The 16425-nt window shown below is 49.8% G+C and overlaps 13 non-coding genes across 13 annotated transcripts; all 13 read left to right on the forward strand.

Annotated features, from left to right (window-relative positions):
* Positions 1–208: 208 nt before the first annotated feature.
* On the forward strand, positions 209–281 carry TRNAR-CCU (transfer RNA arginine (anticodon CCU)). The gene has a single exon. It is a non-coding gene; the product is annotated as a tRNA-Arg (tRNA).
* A 989-nt stretch (positions 282–1270) lies between these two features.
* Positions 1271–1363, forward strand: TRNAI-UAU (transfer RNA isoleucine (anticodon UAU)). Its single transcript is given in 2 exon segments — positions 1271–1308; positions 1328–1363. It is a non-coding gene; the product is annotated as a tRNA-Ile (tRNA).
* A 374-nt stretch (positions 1364–1737) lies between these two features.
* TRNAR-CCU (transfer RNA arginine (anticodon CCU)) lies at positions 1738–1810 on the forward strand. The gene has a single exon. It is a non-coding gene; the product is annotated as a tRNA-Arg (tRNA).
* A 6321-nt stretch (positions 1811–8131) lies between these two features.
* Positions 8132–8224, forward strand: TRNAI-UAU (transfer RNA isoleucine (anticodon UAU)). The gene is given in 2 exon segments: positions 8132–8169; positions 8189–8224. It is a non-coding gene; the product is annotated as a tRNA-Ile (tRNA).
* Positions 8225–8598: 374 nt separating this feature from the next.
* On the forward strand, positions 8599–8671 carry TRNAR-CCU (transfer RNA arginine (anticodon CCU)). Its single transcript has one exon. It is a non-coding gene; the product is annotated as a tRNA-Arg (tRNA).
* A 991-nt stretch (positions 8672–9662) lies between these two features.
* On the forward strand, positions 9663–9755 carry TRNAI-UAU (transfer RNA isoleucine (anticodon UAU)). Its single transcript is given in 2 exon segments — positions 9663–9700; positions 9720–9755. It is a non-coding gene; the product is annotated as a tRNA-Ile (tRNA).
* A 374-nt stretch (positions 9756–10129) lies between these two features.
* TRNAR-CCU (transfer RNA arginine (anticodon CCU)) lies at positions 10130–10202 on the forward strand. Its single transcript has one exon. It is a non-coding gene; the product is annotated as a tRNA-Arg (tRNA).
* A 1458-nt stretch (positions 10203–11660) lies between these two features.
* TRNAR-CCU (transfer RNA arginine (anticodon CCU)) lies at positions 11661–11733 on the forward strand. Its single transcript has one exon. It is a non-coding gene; the product is annotated as a tRNA-Arg (tRNA).
* Positions 11734–13191: 1458 nt separating this feature from the next.
* Positions 13192–13264, forward strand: TRNAR-CCU (transfer RNA arginine (anticodon CCU)). The gene has a single exon. It is a non-coding gene; the product is annotated as a tRNA-Arg (tRNA).
* Positions 13265–14255: 991 nt separating this feature from the next.
* TRNAI-UAU (transfer RNA isoleucine (anticodon UAU)) lies at positions 14256–14348 on the forward strand. Its single transcript is given in 2 exon segments — positions 14256–14293; positions 14313–14348. It is a non-coding gene; the product is annotated as a tRNA-Ile (tRNA).
* Positions 14349–14722: 374 nt separating this feature from the next.
* TRNAR-CCU (transfer RNA arginine (anticodon CCU)) lies at positions 14723–14795 on the forward strand. The gene has a single exon. It is a non-coding gene; the product is annotated as a tRNA-Arg (tRNA).
* A 991-nt stretch (positions 14796–15786) lies between these two features.
* On the forward strand, positions 15787–15879 carry TRNAI-UAU (transfer RNA isoleucine (anticodon UAU)). The gene is given in 2 exon segments: positions 15787–15824; positions 15844–15879. It is a non-coding gene; the product is annotated as a tRNA-Ile (tRNA).
* A 374-nt stretch (positions 15880–16253) lies between these two features.
* On the forward strand, positions 16254–16326 carry TRNAR-CCU (transfer RNA arginine (anticodon CCU)). Its single transcript has one exon. It is a non-coding gene; the product is annotated as a tRNA-Arg (tRNA).
* Positions 16327–16425: the final 99 nt, after the last annotated feature.

Below are 16425 nucleotides of genomic sequence, written 5' to 3' on the forward strand. Positions count from 1 at the left end.
CCATTAACAATATCCTGTGACTGTGTCATCCAAAGGAGGCAAGAAAGGCACCCCTGGCTCTTCTTGAAAGAACGCAAGCACGCCAATAAGAAAGCTTTAGATTTGGAACGCAAAAGGTACAAGTCCCATCTGGATAATGCATTTGGATGGCTGGTGCATGTCTGCTTTCTTTGAAAAATAGAATCATAAGGCTTGTGCCCTGCATCCAGCCCCAGTGGCCTAATGGATAAGGCACTGGCCTCCTAAGCCAGGGATTGTGGGTTCGAGTCCCATCTGGGGTGTTTGTCAGCCTAAGCTTTACAAGCGTACCCTGGACGTGTTTTAGGTCCAAATTAAAAGTTCTCAAGCCTCCTCTTCCCGGGGTGATTGTCTCGCTTGCTTCTGAAGCGGATCGTGCCAAACCTGGCCGCGTACTAACATGAAAAGGCAATTTCTATGTCCCAAGAAGAGCAATTCAGTGTAACGCTATCTTCTTTGAATGCAGAGAACGCCCTATGCTTTTGAAAAAGACAGCACCTTGCTTTATTCTTCCTTTATATCCCATTGCCTAGACAAACACGGGGTACGGAATCGGAGATATCCATCTGCCTCCAATTGTGAATTTTTTTTACAAACAGAATTTCTTTACAATGCAATCCTATGTTGTTGGGATAGGGCACACGCATGGATTGCTAAAAATACAGGCTAACTCCACAGCGCTATAAGGAACCATTCCAATGTCACCCACATTGCATTTTTAAAAAAGGAGTCTGTAACCAAGCCCAGCATAGCAAACCAGCCCCGCAGAGAGATAGGTTAGGGTCACCTGAATCCAACGGTGTTTCCCCCTTCCGAATGGGTGCCTCCTTTCCTGAGTGCTCTCTCTTTCTGTCAATACTCAAATGAGCTCTTTGGAGCAACGAGGGTGTTGCCATTGCTCCAAAGAGGTAAGCGGCAACGCCCTCGTTGCTCCAAATAGCTCGTTTGCATGTTGACAAAGGCAGCGATATCTCGGCAACGGAGGCACCCATTCACAAGGAGAAAACACACTTTAATTCAGGTGACCCTAAACTATATTTCTGTGGGTCTGGGTTGATATGCTGGATTCTGGAGACAAACTTCCTTCAACATGAAACCTGCCAGCACCTTGGATCGTACGACTTCATATATCAGTAAGAGTGAAGTAAAACGACTTGGAGTAGATTCAGAGCATCTTTACTGTCAGCGATCTTAACGGTGATCGTTTGGGAAATATCATGCAAACAAAGCAAGCCAGCAGCACCTCACGTAAGCTCCAGTGGCGCAATCGGTCAGCGCGCGGTACTTATAAAGCAGTAACTGTCGAGCAATGCCGAGGTTGTGAGTTCGAGCCTCACCTGGAGCATCCTTTCTTGCTTCCCTCATCTGTTTTTTTAGAACAGCAGCGAGGCAGCACAGTCTCTCAAGGCGCCTCATCCTCATCTATCAACACCACGGAATCACAAATCAGGCAAACTTGTGTGGTTTGGAAGAGTCCTGGCCCTCCATTAAGCTTTTCTTCTTCTTCTTCACCATTAACAATATCCTGTGACTGTGTCATCCAAAGGAGGCAAGAAAGGCACCCCTGGCTCTTCTTGAAAGAACGCAAGCACGCCAATAAGAAAGCTTTAGATTTGGAACGCAAAAGGTACAAGTCCCATCTGGATAATGCATTTGGATGGCTGGTGCATGTCTGCTTTCTTTGAAAAATAGAATCATAAGGCTTGTGCCCTGCATCCAGCCCCAGTGGCCTAATGGATAAGGCACTGGCCTCCTAAGCCAGGGATTGTGGGTTCGAGTCCCATCTGGGGTGTTTGTCAGCCTAAGCTTTACAAGCGTACCCTGGACGTGTTTTAGGTCCAAATTAAAAGTTCTCAAGCCTCCTCTTCCCGGGGTGATTGTCTCGCTTGCTTCTGAAGCGGATCGTGCCAATCCTGACCGCGTACTAACATGAAAAGGCAATTTCTATGTCCCAAGAAGAGCAATTCAGTGTAACGCTATCTTCTTTGAATGCAGAGAACGCCCTATGCTTTTGAAAAAGACAGCACCTTGCTTTATTCTTCCTTTATATCCCATTGCCTAGACAAACACGGGGTACGGAATCGGAGATATCCATCTGCCTCCAATTGTGAATTTTTTTTACAAACAGAATTTCTTTACAATGCAATCCTATGTTGTTGGGATAGGGCACACGCATGGATTGCTAAAAATACAGGCTAACTCCACAGCGCTATAAGGAACCATTCCAATGTCACCCACATTGCATTTTTAAAAAAGGAGTCTGTAACCAAGCCCAGCATAGCAAACCAGCCCCGCAGAGAGATAGGTTAGGGTCACCTGAATCCAACGGTGTTTCCCCCTTCCGAATGGGTGCCTCCTTTCCTAGATAGCCCTAGACTGTTTAAGGAAAGGGCTTTGGACTCATTGGCTGGTTTCTTATTCTATTTACAAAATATTGGTGACGTTTTTAATATTAGTCCATAAAAAGGGGGCACGTAGGCGGGTCACTCACCTTCTACCAGGACGCGTGGTGAGAGGAACAGGACCTGCAGATGGCGGACTCTTTGGAGCAACTGATCCAGGAGAGGGTGGCCAGCCAGGGCCCTGGCTGGTTGCTTAGCCTCCTTCAGCGGTCATGCGAGTCGGGGGCCAGCGGATCGGCTTTCAGGGCGGACGGGCGGACGCTGAGGGTATCTCGCCCTCCATCTCGGCTGAGTCCCAGCCCGCCGGCGCGCGGGGGTGTCGGCGCTGTGAGGCAGAGAAGGGAGGCCGGGGTTCGTGGTCGGCAGTCAGCCTCTGGCAGCGGCAGCACAGGTGAGCGTTCCGGGAGACCTTCTATGCGTGCCCGGGGGGGGGGTGGGTGGGGGGTGGGGGAGGGTCCCCAGCGTTGCCTCTGCGCGCCTCCTCTGATGCCAATATGGCCGCTTCCACGCGGCCTGAAGCAACGGTCGCTGCCGCGGCTGCTGTGGGTGGTGCTTCCCCCCTGCTCTTTGATGACGCGCCGCCGGGGGGCGTGCCCCTGGCGCGCGTCGCCGAAGCGGCCGGAAATGACGGGGCGGAAGGGGCGGGGCTTAGCGTTTCCCTTGCCGGAGCTGCTGGAGACGCAGCTCCGGCTGTTTTTTCTGCCACAGCTGCTGCCGCAGGCCCCTCGGGCGGCGGCATGGATCCTCCTCGTCCTGCGGGCTCTGCTCCTATTGTTCAGGTGGGTGTGGACGGCGCGGGCCATGGGGGCAGGGCTTCCGGGGTCGGCGGGGGGGCGGGCCTACATGATGTTGCGGCCGACGGTGCGGTGGGGGTGGCGCGTTCTGCGGCGGTGGGGGAGGGTCCCGCAGGTCACAGGGGTCAAGTGGTCACCCGAGGGGTTCGGTCGGCCCTCCTTCGCAGCGGGGCGTCTGCGGGTGTAGGGGACTGGGTGCGGGAGGGCAGGGGCTCGCGTCATCGCTCTAACATTTCGTCTTTCTCTGAGTCTTCATCAGAAGATGACAGGTACCGCCGCGGAAGTGGGCGTCACTTGGATGCATCGCGAAGACACAGCAGCCGGAGGAGTTCTCGTAGTCGCAGGAGCCGTACAAGACATCGCACCCCGCGCAGTCGTTCGTCCTCCAGGTCAAGGCGGAGCTACAGTCGTTCAGACCGAAGGCTGCGGGACGGGTCGCATCGTGCCTCTTCGCATCGGGAGAGTCGTCGGGGTTCTGCAGTGGACGGCCGTCCGGAGAGGGCTACATCTTCTGCGGCTGGACTACGACATCAAGACGCACAGCCTCTACCGACCGCTCCTGTCCAGGCTCCTCTTCCGGTCCATTCGGGGCCGCAACCCGGTGAGTACGCCTGCCGCACGGCTTGGGCACCTCACACCACGACACCCACACCGACACTTGCACCTGGCCAGGATCTTTCCTCCTTCATTAAGCATTTGTTAGAAGTTTCAGGTAGTTCTCAGGTTAGGGCGGACCCGGTGTCCGCCGCTGCACCCGGGGGGACTGCTCCTGCCCCGGTCGCGGATTTGGCATCGAGTTGCATGCTCCGGGACACTATGTTCTGCGGAGTCGCTCCACTGGGGACACACGTCCCAGCGGAGCTTAGGGAGAAGATTGTCAACGGAGAGTTCATAGACATCTGGTCCTTGTTGTCGGCAGACCATATTGCCGTCGATAAGGAGCGGACTTTTGAAAAAGGTTCGGAACGTAAGCAGAGAGTGGCGAAAACTTTTGGCAACTGGTTACAGGCCTTCGCCACTCTTGCTTATATTACGTGTCAGGCTTCTCCGATGAAGGGCCCTGAGCTCTTCATTTATATGGATACAGTTTACAGCGCGTATAAATTGCATGGGGGTTCGGCCTGGTGGCGGTACGATGAGGAGTACCGTCGCCGTCTGGCTCTGACCCCCTCCGTCGGTTGGGCCTCTAAGGCTACCGACGTTTGGATCCAGTTGATCCTTTCCCAACGCCCCCAGCGGCCTTTTCAGCCAGGTGCCGCCGGTGCGGGGCAGCAGCCCGCAGCGACGGCACAGCGTCAGAGTGGAACCTGCTGGCTCTACAATGAGGGCCACTGCAGATTTCATTCTTCCTGCCGCTTCAAGCACGAGTGTTCGATCTGTGGCGGGTCGCACTCTGCCTTGCGCTGCTTCCGCCGTAATCGGCAAGGCGGCAAGCTGGGTGCTGCCGGCACCACAGAGAACGCCGGTGAACGTGCGGCTGCTGGAACGGTGGCTCGCCCTCTACCCCAGGAGGCGGGAGGCAAGCCTGCTTCTTGAGGGTTTCTACAACGGTTTTTATATTCCCCACGCCCCTTCTTCGGTTATGTTTCTTTCCTCTAATTTGAAGTCTGTCAGGGATAATGAGGAGATGGCGTGGGAGAAGGTCATGAAGGAGGTGATGTTGGGCCGGATGGCCGGCCCGTTGAATTGGGCTTGGTTAAGAACATGGCCCTGTTGGAATTTTTCCCGATTGTGGCCGCGATAGAGCTTTGGGGTGATGGGATGTCCAACCGTAGGATAGTTTTTTGGTGTGATAACCTTTCGGTAGTGCAGGTTATAAATAGTCAGTCTTCCTCCTCACCCCCGGTGCTGGCGCTGCTTCGGCATTTAGTTCTGGTTTGTTTGCAGCGTAACATTTGGTTTAAAGCGCGCCATGTGCCTGGGGTGCGGAATAGGATTGCTGATGCTTTGTCTCGCTCACGTTTTCAGGTCTTCCATGCCCTGCATCCGTCGGCAAAGACAGAGGGTTGGAGTTGCCCCGATTCCTTGTGGAGCCTGGTAGGGAACAGCTGCTAGAGCTCATTCGGGGGTCGGTATCTGCGTCTACGTGGAAGAGCCACCACAGTGCCTGGGTCCTTTGGTTGTCCGTGTCTGGCGGTTCAGTACCCGCGGACGCTCAGATGTTGTTAGATGTTTCTTTGGAATTTTTAGTCAAACTGAGGAGCCAGGGGCTGTCCTATTGCGCGGTTGTTAAAAGGTTAGCTGGGGTTGCATTTATGCTCAAGTTATTTGGTCGTTTGGATGTTACAAAGCACTTTGCTATCCGACAGGTTCTGAAGGGATGGAGGAAGGAGAAGTGTGGGGGGGATCGGCGGCGGCCGGTCTCTTTTGGTTTGTTAACTCGCTTGTTTGGGGTTCTGGAGGTCGTGTGTCCGGATGGTTTTGAGTTGGTTTTGCTGAGGGCCGCTTTCGCTTTAGCCTTTTTCGCGGCCCTCCGTATTGGGGAGTTAGTCAGTCCCAGTAAAACTAGGCCCGGGGGTTTGGGCGCGGGTGATGTGGTTGTTTCCGATGCAGAGGTTAAAATTTGTCTTCGCCGCTCGAAAACGGATGTTTTCGGGCGGGGTACGTGGATTACCATTGGTCGCATGGGGTCTGAGTTTTGCCCCGTGGTTTTGATTCGGGATTATTGTGCTAGGCGTCCCGCAGGGGACGTCCTCTTATTGCATGAATCTGGTTCACCTCTCACTCGTTTCCAATTCCTGTCTGTTTTTCGTGCATGTTTAGTTGCTGTGGGGCTGGAGCCTCGGGACTTCGGCACCCATTCCTTCCGCATCGGAGCCGCCACGACGGCCGATGCTTGTGGTTTGGGCGATGAGGCGGTAAAACGATTGGGGCGCTGGAGATCCGACTGCTTCCGGTCTTACATTCGGCCCGACCTGATGACTCCCTAAGCCTCGGCGTCCGCTGAGTGCGATGGGGTGCTGATCTGGGCCTTTATGTCTTTTTCTTGCATTTTTCTTCTATGTCTTGTGCCGTTGTTCTCTGTTTTCTCTGTAGAGGCTGTTCCGGTGGTGGTGTGGCTCATAGGCCACTCTTTCCTGTATTGGGCGGAGAGGAGAGCGGCGGTTCGGCCTGGGGGTCTACATTTCGGCCTGGACGGAGTGGACGTTCGTTGGAGAGGTTGTCGAGGTCTGCAGTGGAGGCAGGTTCTGCCCGAAATTGTGGCCGCAAGCCGTTTGACGGCAGGTCCTGCAATTATTTTAGTCCATGCCGGAGGTAATGATCTGGGTCATGTGAAGTTAGCCGAACTCATTACCATGGTAAAGCAGGATCTCCGCCGAGTATATGACTTTTTCGGTAAGGTGGTCCTGGTGTGGTCGGAGGTTGTGCCTCGCCTTTGTTGGAGAGGCACGCGAGATGTCGCCGCGATCGATAGGGCTCGGCGGGTGCTGAACATCCGGGTCTACAAATTTGTTAGGTCTTTGGGTGGGGTAACCATACGACACTTGGATTTGGAGGGTGATAACGAGAAGTTGTTAATGAGGGACGGGGTGCATCTCAACCCCATAGGGTCTGATATTTTTCTTTCTGGGCTGCAGGATGGGCTTGAGAGGGCCCTGGTTCTTTTGGGTGGGGGGGCCAACAGGCAGGTGTAGGGAGGGAGCGGTACACTGCCTGTTGTGTGGCGGGGGTGTCCATGCCCAATTTGAAGTATGGTAACCTACATGCTCGCTGGATCGCAGCGGAGCATTCAGGGCGAATTAAGAAGACAGGAAGAAGAAGAGCTGGAGGCGGGCATGGACGGTCTATCTTTTGGTTCCCGTTATGAGGTTTTTATTTACCTTCTGTTATCAGGTATAAATAAAGCTGTGGCCTACCCCACTTATACCACACTTAAGTTTCTGATGGTCTTTATTGTTAGTGAATAGTCACCAAAAAGGGGTTTTTATACACATAGATGGGTCCAATGAGTCTAGATAGCCCTAGACTGTTTAAGGAAAGGGCTTTGGACTCATTGGCTGGTTTCTTATTCTATTTACAAAATATTGGTGACGTTTTTAGTATTAGTCCATAAAAAGGGGGCACGTAGGCGGGTCACTCACCTTCTACCAGGAAGCGTGGTGAGAGGAACACCCGCCCACCCTGCCCTTCTGGCTTTGGTTTTGTGGACTGGTTTTTTCTTTTGTTGTTTCGTCTTCTTTTTCTTTCAGGTTCGTTGTCACAGCTGGCGGGGGTGTCCATGCCCAATTTGAAGTATGGTAACCTACATGCTCGCTGGATCGCAGCGGAGCATTCAGGGCGAATTAAGAAGACAGGAAGAAGAAGAGCTGGAGGCGGGCATGGACGGTCTATCTTTTGGTTCCCGTTATGAGGTTTTTATTTACCTTCTGTTATCAGGTATAAATAAAGCTGTGGCCTACCCCACTTATACCACAATTAAGTTTCTGATGGTCTTTATTGTTAGTGAATAGTCACCAAAAAGGGGTTTTTATACACATAGATGGGTCCAATGAGTCTGAGTGCTCTCTCTTTCTGTCAATACTCAAATGAGCTCTTTGGAGCAACGAGGGTGTTGCCATTGCTCCAAAGAGGTAAGCGGCAACGCCCTCGTTGCTCCAAATAGCTCGTTTGCATGTTGACAAAGGCAGCGATATCTCGGCAACGGAGGCACCCATTCACAAGGGGAAAACACACTTTAATTCAGGTGACCCTAAGCTATCTATTTCTGTGGGTCTGGGTTGATATGCTGGATTCTGGAGACAAACTTCCTTCAACATGAAACCTGCCAGCACCTTGGATCGTACGACTTCATATATCAGTAAGAGTGAAGTAAAACGACTTGGAGTAGATTCAGAGCATCTTTACTGTCAGCGATCTTAACGGTGATCGTTTGGGAAATATCATGCAAAAAAAGCAAGCCCGCAGCACCTCACGTAAGCTCCAGTGGCGCAATCGGTCAGCGCGCGGTACTTATAAAGCAGTAACTGTCGAGCAATGCCGAGGTTGTGAGTTCGAGCCTCACCTGGAGCATCCTTTCTTGCTTCCCTCATCTGTTTTTTTAGAACAGCAGCGAGGCAGCACAGTCTCTCAAGGCGCCTCCTCCTCATCTATCAACACCACGGAATCACAAATCAGGCAAACTTGTGTGCTTTGGAAGAGTCCTGGCCCTCCATTAAGCTTTTCTTCTTCTTCTTCACCATTAACAATATCCTGTGACTGTGTCATCCAAAGGAGGCAAGAAAGGTACCCCTGGCTCTTCTTGAAAGAACGCAAGTACGCCAATAAGAAAGCTTTAGATTTGGAACGCAAAAGGTACAAGTCCCATCTGGATAATGCATTTGGATGGCTGGTGCATGTCTGCTTTCTTTGAAAAATAGAATCATAAGGCTTGTGCCCTGCATCCAGCCCCAGTGGCCTAATGGATAAGGCACTGGCCTCCTAAGCCAGGGATTGTGGGTTCGAGTCCCATCTGGGGTGTTTGTCAGCCTAAGCTTTACAAGCGTACCCTGGACGTGTTTTAGGTCCAAATTAAAAGTTCTCAAGCCTCCTCTTCCCGGGCTGATTGTCTCGCTTGCTTCTGAAGCGGATCGTGCCAAACCTGACCGCGTACTAACATGAAAAGGCAATTTCTATGTCCCAAGAAGAGCAATTCAGTGTAACGCTATCTTCTTTGAATGCAGAGAATGCCCTATGCTTTTGAAAAAGACAGCACCTTGCTTTATTCTTCCTTTATATCCCATTGCCTAGACAAACACGGGGTACGGAATCGGAGATATCCATCTGCCTCCAATTGTGAATTTTTTTTACAAACAGAATTTCTTTACAATGCAATCCTATGTTGTTGGGATAGGGCACACGCATGGATTGCTAAAAATACAGGCTAACTCCACAGCGCTATAAGGAACCATTCCAATGTCACACACATTGCATTTCTAAAAAAGGAGTCTGTAACCAAGCCCAGCATAGCAAACCAGCCCCGCAGAGAGATAGGTTAGGGTCACCTGAATCCAACGGTGTTTCCCCCTTCCGAATGGGTGCCTCCTTTCCTGAGTGCTCTCTCTTTCTGTCAATACTCAAATGAGCTCTTTGGAGCAACGAGGGTGTTGCCATTGCTCCAAAGAGGTAAGCGGCAACGCCCTCGTTGCTCCAAATAGCTCGTTTGCATGTTGACAAAGGCAGCGATATCTCGGCAACGGAGGCACCCATTCACAAGGGGAAAACACACTTTAATTCAGGTGACCCTAAGCTATCTATTTCTGTGGGTCTGGGTTGATATGCTGGATTCTGGAGACAAACTTCCTTCAACATGAAACCTGCCAGCACCTTGGATCGTACGACTTCATATATCAGTAAGAGTGAAGTAAAACGACTTGGAGTAGATTCAGAGCATCTTTACTGTCAGCGATCTTAACGGTGATCGTTTGGGAAATATCATGCAAAAAAAGCAAGCCCGCAGCACCTCACGTAAGCTCCAGTGGCGCAATCGGTCAGCGCGCGGTACTTATAAAGCAGTAACTGTCGAGCAATGCCGAGGTTGTGAGTTCGAGCCTCACCTGGAGCATCCTTTCTTGCTTCCCTCATCTGTTTTTTTAGAACAGCAGCGAGGCAGCACAGTCTCTCAAGGCGCCTCATCCTCATCTATCAACACCACGGAATCACAAATCAGGCAAACTTGTGTGGTTTGGAAGAGTCCTGGCCCTCCATTAAGCTGTTCTTCTTCTTCTTCATCATTAACAATATCCTGTGACTGTGTCATCCAAAGGAGGCAAGAAAGGCACCCCTGGCTCTTCTTGAAAGAACGCAAGCACGCCAATAAGAAAGCTTTAGATTTGGAACGCAAAAGGTACAAGTCCCATCTGGATAATGCATTTGGATGGCTGGTGCATGTCTGCTTTCTTTGAAAAATAGAATCATAAGGCTTATGCCCTGCATCCAGCCCCAGTGGCCTAATGGATAAGGCACTGGCCTCCTAAGCCAGGGATTGTGGGTTCGAGTCCCATCTGGGGTGTTTGTCAGCCTAAGCTTTACAAGCGTACCCTGGACGTGTTTTAGGTCCAAATTAAAAGTTCTCAAGCCTCCTCTTCCCGGGGTGATTGTCTCGCTTGCTTCTGAAGCGGATCGTGCCAAACCTGACCGCGTACTAACATGAAAAGGCAATTTCTATGTCTCAAGAAGAGCAATTCAGTGTAACGCTATCTTCTTTGAATGCAGAGAACGCCCTATGCTTTTGAAAAAGACAGCACCTTGCTTTATTCTTCCTTTATATCCCATTGCCTAGACAAACACGGGGTACGGAATCGGAGATATCCATCTGCCTCCAATTGTGAATTTTTTTTACAAACAGAATTTCTTTACAATGCAATCCTATGTTGTTGGGATAGGGCACACGCATGGATTGCTAAAAATACAGGCTAACTCCACAGCGCTATAAGGAACCATTCCAATGTCACCCACATTGCATTTTTAAAAAAGGAGTCTGTAACCAAGCCCAGCATAGCAAACCAGCCCCGCAGAGAGATAGGTTAGGGTCACCTGAATCCAACGGTGTTTCCCCCTTCCGAATGGGTGCCTCCTTTCCTGAGTGCTCTCTCTTTCTGTCAATACTCAAATGAGCTCTTTGGAGCAACGAGGGTGTTGCCATTGCTCCAAAGAGGTAAGCGGCAACGCCCTCGTTGCTCCAAATAGCTCGTTTGCATGTTGACAAAGGCAGCGATATCTCGGCAACGGAGGCACCCATTCACAAGGAGAAAACACACTTTAATTCAGGTGACCCTAAGCTATCTATTTCTGTGGGTCTGGGTTGATATGCTGGATTCTGGAGACAAACTTCCTTCAACATGAAACCTGCCAGCACCTTGGATCGTACGACTTCATATATCAGTAAGAGTGAAGTAAAACGACTTGGAGTAGATTCAGAGCATCTTTACTGTCAGCGATCTTAACGGTGATCGTTTGGGAAATATCATGCAAAAAAAGCAAGCCCGCAGCACCTCACGTAATCTCCAGTGGGGCAATCGGTCAGCGCGCGGTACTTATAAAGCAGTAACTGTCGAGCAATGCCGAGGTTGTGAGTTCGAGCCTCACCTGGAGCATCCTTTCTTGCTTCCCTCATCTGTTTTTTTAGAACAGCAGCGAGGCAGCACAGTCTCTCAAGGCGCCTCCTCCTCATCTATCAACACCACGGAATCACAAATCAGGCAAACTTGTGTGCTTTGGAAGAGTCCTGGCCCTCCATTAAGCTTTTCTTCTTCTTCTTCACCATTAACAATATCCTGTGACTGTGTCATCCAAAGGAGGCAAGAAAGGTACCCCTGGCTCTTCTTGAAAGAACGCAAGTACGCCAATAAGAAAGCTTTAGATTTGGAACGCAAAAGGTACAAGTCCCATCTGGATAATGCATTTGGATGGCTGGTGCATGTCTGCTTTCTTTGAAAAATAGAATCATAAGGCTTGTGCCCTGCATCCAGCCCCAGTGGCCTAATGGATAAGGCACTGGCCTCCTAAGCCAGGGATTGTGGGTTCGAGTCCCATCTGGGGTGTTTGTCAGCCTAAGCTTTACAAGCGTACCCTGGACGTGTTTTAGGTCCAAATTAAAAGTTCTCAAGCCTCCTCTTCCCGGGGTGATTGTCTCGCTTGCTTCTGAAGCGGATCGTGCCAAACCTGACCGCGTACTAACATGAAAAGGCAATTTCTATGTCCCAAGAAGAGCAATTCAGTGTAACGCTATCTTCTTTGAATGCAGAGAACGCCCTATGCTTTTGAAAAAGACAGCACCTTGCTTTATTCTTCCTTTATATCCCATTGCCTAGACAAACACGGGGTACGGAATCGGAGATATCCATCTGCCTCCAATTGTGAATTTTTTTTACAAACAGAATTTCTTTACAATGCAATCCTATGTTGTTGGGATAGGGCACACGCATGGATTGCTAAAAATACAGGCTAACTCCACAGCGCTATAAGGAACCATTCCAATGTCACACACATTGCATTTCTAAAAAAGGAGTCTGTAACCAAGCCCAGCATAGCAAACCAGCCCCGCAGAGAGATAGGTTAGGGTCACCTGAATCCAACGGTGTTTCCCCCTTCCGAATGGGTGCCTCCTTTCCTGAGTGCTCTCTCTTTCTGTCAATACTCAAATGAGCTCTTTGGAGCAACGAGGGTGTTGCCATTGCTCCAAAGAGGTAAGCGGCAACGCCCTCGTTGCTCCAAATAGCTCGTTTGCATGTTGACAAAGGCAGCGATATCTCGGCAACGGAGGCACCCATTCACAAGGGGAAAACACACTTTAATTCAGGTGACCCTAAGCTATCTATTTCTGTGGGTCTGGGTTGATATGCTGGATTCTGGAGACAAACTTCCTTCAACATGAAACCTGCCAGCACCTTGGATCGTACGACTTCATATATCAGTAAGAGTGAAGTAAAACGACTTGGAGTAGATTCAGAGCATCTTTACTGTCAGCGATCTTAACGGTGATCGTTTGGGAAATATCATGCAAAAAAAGCAAGCCCGCAGCACCTCACGTAATCTCCAGTGGCGCAATCGGTCAGCGCGTGGTATTTATAAAGCAGTAACTGTCGAGCAATGCCGAGGTTGTGAGTTCGAGCCTCACCTAGAGCATCCTTTCTTGCTTCCCTCATCTGTTTTTTTAGAACAGCAGCGAGGCAGCACAGTCTCTCAAGGCGCCTCCTCCTCATCTATCAACACCACGGAATCACAAATCAGGCAAACTTGTGTGCTTTGGAAGAGTCCTGGCCCTCCATTAAGCTTTTCTTCTTCTTCTTCACCATTAACAATATCCTGTGACTGTGTCATCCAAAGGAGGCAAGAAAGGCACCCCTGGCTCTTCTTGAAAGAACGCAAGTACGCCAATAAGAAAGCTTTAGATTTGGAACGCAAAAGGTACAAGTCCCATCTGGATAATGCATTTGGATGGCTGGTGCATGTCTGCTTTCTTTGAAAAATAGAATCATAAGGCTTGTGCCCTGCATCCAGCCCCAGTGGCCTAATGGATAAGGCACTGGCCTCCTAAGCCAGGGATTGTGGGTTCGAGTCCCATCTGGGGTGTTTGTCAGCCTAAGCTTTACAAGCGTACCCTGGACGTGTTTTAGGTCCAAATTAAAAGTTCTCAAGCCTCTTCTTCCCGGGGTGATTGTCTCGCTTGCTTCTGAAGCGGATCGTGCCAAACCTGGCCGCGTACTAACATGAAAAGGCAATTTCTATGTCCCAAGAAGAGCAATTCAGTGTAACGCTATCTTCTTTGAATGCAGAGAACGCCCTATGCTTTTGAAAAAGACAGCACCTTGCTTTATTCTTCCTTTATATCCCATTGCCTAGATAAACACGGGGTACGGAATCGGAGATATCCATCTGCCTCCAATTGTGAATTTTTTTTACAAACAGAATTTCTTTACAATGCAATCCTATGTTGTTGGGATAGGGCACACGCATGGATTGCTAAAAATACAGGCTAACTCCACAGCGCTATAAGGAACCATTCCAATGTCACCCACATTGCATTTTTAAAAAAGGAGTCTGTAACCAAGCCCAGCATAGCAAACCAGCCCCGCAGAGAGATAGGTTAGGGTCACCTGAATCCAACGGTGTTTCCCCCTTCCGAATGGGTGCCTCCTTTCCTGAGTGCTCTCTCTTTCTGTCAATACTCAAATGAGCTCTTTGGAGCAACGAGGGTGTTGCCATTGCTCCAAAGAGGTAAGCAGCAATGCCCTCGTTGCTCCAAATAGCTCGTTTGCATGTTGACAAAGGCAGCGATATCTCGGCAACGGAGGCACCCATTCACAAGGGGAAAACACACTTTAATTCAGGTGACCCTAAGCTATCTATTTCTGTGGGTCTGGGTTGATATGCTGGATTCTGGAGACAAACTTCCTTCAACATGAAACCTGCCAGCACCTTGGATCGTACGACTTCATATATCAGTAAGAGTGAAGTAAAACGACTTGGAGTAGATTCAGAGCATCTTTACTGTCAGCGATCTTAACGGTGATCGTTTGGGAAATATCATGCAAAAAAAGCAAGCCCGCAGCACCTCACGTAAGCTCCAGTGGCGCAATCGGTCAGCGCGCGGTACTTATAAAGCAGTAACTGTCGAGCAATGCCGAGGTTGTGAGTTCGAGCCTCACCTGGAGCATCCTTTCTTGCTTCCCTCATCTGTTTTTTTAGAACAGCAGCGAGGCAGCACAGTCTCTCAAGGCGCCTCCTCCTCATCTATCAACACCACGGAATCACAAATCAGGCAAACTTGTGTGCTTTGGAAGAGTCCTGGCCCTCCATTAAGCTTTTCTTCTTCTTCTTCACCATTAACAATATCCTGTGACTGTGTCATCCAAAGGAGGCAAGAAAGGCACCCCTGGCTCTTCTTGAAAGAACGCAAGTACGCCAATAAGAAAGCTTTAGATTTGGAACGCAAAAGGTACAAGTCCCATCTGGATAATGCATTTGGATGGCTGGTGCATGTCTGCTTTCTTTGAAAAATAGAATCATAAGGCTTGTGCCCTGCATCCAGCCCCAGTGGCCTAATGGATAAGGCACTGGCCTCCTAAGCCAGGGATTGTGGGTTCGAGTCCCATCTGGGGTGTTTGTCAGCCTAAGCTTTACAAGCATACCCTGGACGTGTTTTAGGTCCAAATTAAAAGTTCTCAAGCCTCTTCTTCCCGGGGTGATTGTCTCGCTTGCTTCTGAAGCGGATCGTGCCAAACTTGGCCGCGTACTAACATGAAAAGGCAATTTCTATGTCCCAAGAAGAGCAATTCAGTGTAACGCTATCTTCTTTGAATGCAGAGAACGCCCTATGCTTTTGAAAAAGACAGCACCTTGCTTTATTCTTCCTTTATATCCCATTGCCTAGATAAACACGGGGTACGGAATCGGAGATATCCATCTGCCTCCAATTGTGAATTTTTTTTACAAACAGAATTTCTTTACAATGCAATCCTATGTTGTTGGGATAGGGCACACGCATGGATTGCTAAAAATACAGGCTAACTCCACAGCGCTATAAGGAACCATTCCAATGTCACCCACATTGCATTTTTAAAAAAGAAGTCTGTAACCAAGCCCAGCATAGCAAACCAGCCCCGCAGAGAGATAGGTTAGGGTCACCTGAATCCAACGGTGTTTCCCCCTTCCGAATGGGTGCCTCCTTTCCTGAGTGCTCTCTCTTTCTGTCAATACTCAAATGAGCTCTTTGGAGCAACGAGGGTGTTGCCATTGCTCCAAAGAGGTAAGCGGCAACGCCCTCGTTGCTCCAAATAGCTCGTTTGCATGTTGACAAAGGCAGCGATATCTCGGCAACGGAGGCACCCATTCACAAGGGGAAAACACACTTTAATTCAGGTGACCCTAAGCTATCTATTTCTGTGGGTCTGGGTTGATATGCTGGATTCTGGAGACAAACTTCCTTCAACATGAAACCTGCCAGCACCTTGGATCGTACGACTTCATATATCAGTAAGAGTGAAGTAAAACGACTTGGAGTAGATTCAGAGCATCTTTACTGTCAGCGATCTTAACGGTGATCGTTTGGGAAATATCATGCAAAAAAAGCAAGCCCGCAGCACCTCACGTAAGCTCCAGTGGCGCAATCGGTCAGCGCGCGGTACTTATAAAGCAGTAACTGTCGAGCAATGCCGAGGTTGTGAGTTCGAGCCTCACCTGGAGCATCCTTTCTTGCTTCCCTCATCTGTTTTTTTAGAACAGCAGCGAGGCAGCACAGTCTCTCAAGGCGCCTCCTCCTCATCTATCAACACCACGGAATCACAAATCAGGCAAACTTGTGTGGTTTGGAAGAGTCCTGGCCCTCCATTAAGCTTTTCTTCTTCTTCTTCACCATTAACAATATCCTGTGACTGTGTCATCCAAAGGAGGCAAGAAAGGCACCCCTGGCTCTTCTTGAAAGAACGCAAGTACGCCAATAAGAAAGCTTTAGATTTGGAACGCAAAAGGTACAAGTCCCATCTGGATAATGCATTTGGATGGCTGGTGCATGTCTGCTTTCTTTGAAAAATAGAATCATAAGGCTTGTGCCCTGCATCCAGCCCCACTGGCCTAATGGATAAGGCACTGGCCTCCTAAGCCAGGGATTGTGGGTTCGAGTCCCATCTGGGGTGTTTGTCAGCCTAAGCTTTACAAGCGTACCCTGGACGTGTTTTAGGTCCAAATTAAAAGTTCTCAAGCCTCCTCTTCCCGGGGTGATTGTCTCGCTTGCT

The sequence above is a fragment of the Leptodactylus fuscus genome, chromosome 5, assembly GCF_031893055.1.
Source record: "Leptodactylus fuscus isolate aLepFus1 chromosome 5, aLepFus1.hap2, whole genome shotgun sequence".
Classification (NCBI taxonomy): domain Eukaryota; kingdom Metazoa; phylum Chordata; class Amphibia; order Anura; family Leptodactylidae; genus Leptodactylus; species Leptodactylus fuscus.